Raw genomic sequence first — 5677 nt, forward strand, 5'->3', positions numbered from 1 at the left:
GGGGTACTCCTCAATTTTCATCAGTACAACATGAATGTATTCCACAAGCTATTCTGGGAATGGATGTTATTTGTCAAGCAAAGTCTGGAATGGGTAAAACGACGATTTTTGTACTTTCTACTCTTCAGTAAATTGAGTCAACAGCAGGCCAAGTTGCTGCACTTGTGATGTGTCATACAAGAGAATTGGCCTTCCAGGTTTGACTTTATTTTTAAAGAATGATTTATGTTGATTTTGGTGGTTCTAGAATTTTGATTCATATTTATATTTGTGCAGATTTGCCATGAGTTTGAGCGATTCAGCATGTACTTACCAGACATCAAGATTGCTTATTGTAAACAGTACTTGTTGTCCAGTAACTTATCTTTGAACTATTAATATTATATCGTGATATAGGTTTTACATCAGAAACCAAAGAAGACACTGAAGGAGATAACCAAAGATTTATGCCCAGTTGAGACCACTTATAAATATTCAAAGTTTCAGTCATTTAGATTGTCAGTAACGAACTGTTTTTTTTGTTTGATTTGGTTTTCAGGTTCTTAGCATACAACAGTTATACAGAATCAGTACTATGTACTGGGATGACAAGTATGGCACGCAGAGTGTTACATCAGAGGTCTGATTTCACTTAGATATGTTCTTAAGTTGCATTCTGTTTATATATATATATATATATATATATATATATATATATATATATATATATATATATATATATATCACATGCATAATTTCCATATTCACAATGGAATAGCTAAGTGTGGTACCAACTAAGTTTGTGTGGGGACAAAATAGAGAGCAATTAAGGCACCAAGACGGGGCCAGTCTAGTGACGCAATAATGGTGCGTTTCTAGCATCTAGTAATATTCTTGTTGACATAACCAACTGATGGAAGACAATTGGGAATAAATATATTGGCCTATACCAAGTCTTCCATCTCATAGCTTGCCTTTGGGACAAATGGTATCAACCTTATTTTGCAATGACTTCAAACTGTTCTGTTGCACTTTTAGGTCTTTCCATGTAATGACGTAGAGTTTTTTTTTTCCTTTTCAATTTTATAGATCATTTCAAGTATGAGACTTGTGATGGCCGAGGGCTCAAATAATTCTTCCAATAATTCTTTCTTGTTAGATGATGATTCCAGGTAGGCCTTAAACTTTTTCTTCCTCTGTTCTACATATTAGTTACTATAAATTAGATTTACATTCTCCTTTGATGTAGCATTCCATTTTTGGCCGATGATATCTCAAAGTCAATGACAGAAATAGATATAGCAGATATTGATCCACCGCCTTTCCTTTGCCAGAGTTCGGGCTTTGCATTTTTGGCACAATGAAAGTAGCAAATGTTACCCTCCTGTTTATCCACTGCTAATCCCCCTGTGCATGTGCATAAATTTCTGCCTTCCATCCTGTCCATATCATCAAGTAAACAGGGTAGTATTATAGCAGATATAATATCATTCTTTTATGATATGATCTACACATGCACCTTATAAACAATATACAATAAGCAATGATGATATATGGTGAATTTACTTCTTTACTTATTTCTTGTTTTACTTTATGTATTATTGAGCATCCTCATCCATATATTATAGGCCTTGGAAATTATATACAGTTATATATTGACCATAATATTAGTAATTTGATTATCAAGTTGATCTCATAGTTCTGTTGGTTCTAAAGGAAATTTATTCTTTGTCACTTTTTATACGTACAAGAGTTTTGGATTGTTTAGGGGAGAGAATTACAAGTCAGAAAAGCTCAAGTTCTTTAGTGGATATATACAGTTGTTTGTTTCACCTTTCTTGATCTCAATGCACACCAATCCCTTAGTTTAGGGAGGTAGTACATTTTGTTGAGTTGTTGTTACAAATTAATCCCTTATTTATGTGATAATTGATGAATGCTTCTTTTTTTAAGCATTTCAGTTAGTCATCTTGTTACCTGGTGCCCTTACTGCTTTTTCAACTATGATTTTTGGTCTTGGTTTACTAATATATTATTTATGTATTTTTACAGTTTACAAATCTCAAGTACTCTAGAGTTGAAATTGATGAAGTGCGGATCGAGTGAGCTGAATGCATGCTAGATTACATTTGAAGTGCGGTTCTACCTTGATGTGTTGTTAAAAGAATGTTCTACCTTGATTTTGATATCTATTAGCTAGCTTTTGATGTAAAAAGAATGTTTGGGTATTTTATGGATACTGTTGTAAGAAGATTATTTATATAATTTGTGAATATTTGTGTATTTTATGGATATTGTTGAATGAAGAATATTTGTATAATTTGTGAATATTTATGTTTTTTTTATTATTGTCAGTTTTTCATTGTTTCGGAAATCAAATTGTTAAAAAATATCCATATTACATCGGTTTTCCACCGCTGCAAAACCGGTGTTATTAATTAATATTACATCGGTCATTTACCGCTGCCAAAACTGGTGTTATTAACATACAATATTACATCGGTTTTACACCGTTGATGAAACGGTGTCGTTAAATGATACTACACCGGTTAATAACCGATTCGAGACCGGTGTCGTTAAGTGATACTACACCGGTTTTAAACCGATGTCTAAAATGGCAGACCTTTTACATCGGCTTCATAGACATCGGTCGAAATGAAATAGACACCGGTAGAAAACCGATGTCTATGAGGGTTTTTGTTGTAGTGTTTTCCGGAAGCAAATAAGGAAGTTTTAATTTGTGTTTAAAATTTTATTTGCTTGGAAATTTTATGGTGTGGCCGGCCATTGTAAATTGAAAAGAAAAATTATTTTTAATTAAATAAATTTTCCTTTTCAATGGCAAAAGAATTAAGGAAGTTTTTATTAAATTTTCCTTATTTGCCAAGACCAATGATTATAAAAGAGGGGGTAGAGAAGGCTTCATGGCGAACAACTCTATTCTATTTTCTCCCTCTTTTTCTTCCTTGGTGTGGCCGGCCATCCTCTCCTCCTCTCTTCTCTTTGATGGCCGAACCTCATCCTTCTTGTGGAGATTCATATGGTGGCCGGATCAAGTTTAGAGAAGAAGAAGAAGAAGGAGAGAAAGAAAATTTTGTTTCTAGCATCCCTTGGAGTATGGTGGTGGTGGCCGAACCTCTTCATCCTAGGAGAAGTTTTGATGGCCGAAACTCGTAAGGAAGAAGAAGGTGCTTGGTGGTTCTCATCTCGGAAGATCGTTGCCCACACAATGTCCGAGGTTAGAAGAGGAATACGGTAGAAGATCAAGAGGTCTTTCTAAAAGGTATAACTAGTATTTTTCCTTTCCGCATCATACTAGTTATTTTTGGAAATAATATCAAATACAAGAGGCATGCAATTCTAGTATTTCGAATTTGTTTTCGATGTTGTGTTCTTTTGTTTTTTTTTCTTTTCCTTGTGATTTGATTGTTCTTTTCGGTTGACCTAAAGTTATTTAAGGAAATTAAATATTAACTTTCCTTAAAAGGCTTTGTTTAGTCGGTGGTGGTTGTTCCCATATCCAAGAAGGCCATGTGCCTCGCCACGTCAGTACTGGAAGCCAATTTTGGAAATTAATATTTAATGAAATTAATAACCTAGGTGATTTGGATCGAACGTGTTAAGTTCCTCAGGAGATCCGAGTCTAAACCTAAAAGAACAAATAGATTAAACTTTGGACAAACGTGTTAAGTTCCACAGGCGATCCAAGTTTAATTTTAAAGAACACATGGTAGCTAGGAAAAAGTTCAGACCTTTGTACAAAATTTTTGTACAGTGGAACCATTAGGTTTTCCGAGTAGCAACAAGAGGCTACGATAGGGACCAAGAGGAGGAATTGGTTTTGGTCTCCCGATGAAAATAAGCTTCCCGTGTTCGCCCCGAACACACAACTTAATTTCATCAATAATAATTCATACCACTAAAGAATTATTATTAAACTACCGCACCAATCCCAAATTACATTTTGGGCTCCTTTTTATTATGAGTGTGTTAGTCTCCCTGTGTTTAAGATTTCGAATGTCCACTAATTAAATGAGTTACTGACAACTCACTTAATTAATATATTAGTCCAAGAGTAGTACCACTCAACCTCATCGTCATATCGGACTAAGTCCACCTGCAGGGTTTAACATGACAATCCTTATGAACTCCTCTTGGGGTCATTCTCAACCTAGATTATTAGGACACAATTTCCTTCTATAATCAACAACACACACTATAAGTAATATCATTTCCCAACTTATCGGGCTTATTGATTTATCGAGCTAAATCTCACTCATTGATAAGTCAAAGAAATAAATACTAAATATATGTGTTTGTTATTATATTAGGATTAAGAGCACACACTTCCATAATAACTAAGGTCTAGTTCTTTTATCAAGTCAGTATAAAAAGAACTTACCTAAAATGGTCCTACTCAATACACTTAGAGTGTACTAGTGTAATTTATTAGTCAAGATAAACTAATCCCTAATCACACTACGACTTTATCGATGGTTTATTCCTTTCCATCTTAGTCGTGAGCAACTGTTTATAATTTATAAAGAACTGATAACATGATCTTCTGTGCGTGACACCACACACCATGTTATCTATGATATAAATTAATTGAACAACTACACTTAACATAAATGTAGATATTTTTGACCAATGTGATTCTTTATTTCAAAATAAATATTTACAAAAGCTAGGCTTTTAGTATACATTCCAACATCACGCTCGTCTTCTGGTGGCGGTGACTACTACCAAAGTGATGTAGGAAGGCCGCTCGAAAGTCTTTGAAGTTGTGGATTGAGCCACTTGGCAAATATTTGAACCAGCGTTGTGCCGACCCAGATAACGTGGTAAGAAAGACTCGGCATTTTACCCTGTCTGTGTACTAGTGCAGCGTGGCTGCGTTGTCAAACTTGGCCAGGTGGTCGTCAGGGTCAGTCGTCCTATTATATTCCCCAATCGTCAATGGGGTGTAGTGCCTCGGTAGAAGGTCACTTAGAATCCCCTCTGAGAACTGTTGGTTGACCTGTTCGGGTGAGTCGTCCTCCCTAGGTTTCCTTTTTCTTGTGCTTCAAACAGGTGCCTCATCAGAGGATGATCCCCGATCTCTGTTAGCTCGACCCCTCTCTTCTGTCGGGTCTAAAACGATGCTTGACGTAGGGGGGTTGGGGCATGAGGCTCTTCGCCATAAGTGTTGATCAGCCTCTTTCCATTAAGATCCCGAATGGAAAGATGTTCCATTTGGTCCTCTCGCTCAGCCTGGCGACCTTCCACAGAAGCTACAGGCTGCTGCACTTGCCGTTCGACCAGCGCCTGTTGCTGATATTCCAATATCTTTGTCACTTGAGCCTGTATTAATGCGTCGAGATCCTCTCGTGTCAGCGTCACTGTTGTGAGTCATCCAACGTCTTCCATCTTCTTGCTCGGGTGCAGGCTACGTTCCCACAGACGACGCTAAAATGATCCTGTCCGATGGTGCGAAGCTGGAAAGCCAAGGAGGTGACAATTCTGCTGACTAGATGAAGACCTCGATCCTCTCTGCAAAACAAAACCAAACCAGGGAAGGGGTCCCTAGCGTTGGCCCTCCGACGCTCAAGTTAGAAAAATAAGGAGAAGAAGCCACGAAACAATAGAAGAGAAAGCGAATATCACGGAGAGACCAATCTTGCCTCTTTTTATATCTATCATACTCCTTTATACCTAT

At 36.7% G+C, this 5677-nt stretch overlaps 1 long non-coding RNA gene across 1 annotated transcript; it reads left to right on the forward strand.

The window, feature by feature from the left end:
- Positions 1 to 367: 367 nt before the first annotated feature.
- On the forward strand, positions 368 to 1278 carry LOC122028193. Its single transcript, XR_006124669.1, has 4 exons — positions 368 to 453; positions 539 to 619; positions 1069 to 1151; positions 1229 to 1278. It is a non-coding gene; the product is annotated as an uncharacterized LOC122028193 (long non-coding RNA).
- Positions 1279 to 5677: the final 4399 nt, after the last annotated feature.

This window comes from Zingiber officinale, chromosome 10A (genome assembly GCF_018446385.1).
Source record: "Zingiber officinale cultivar Zhangliang chromosome 10A, Zo_v1.1, whole genome shotgun sequence".
NCBI classification, from domain to species: domain Eukaryota; kingdom Viridiplantae; phylum Streptophyta; class Magnoliopsida; order Zingiberales; family Zingiberaceae; genus Zingiber; species Zingiber officinale.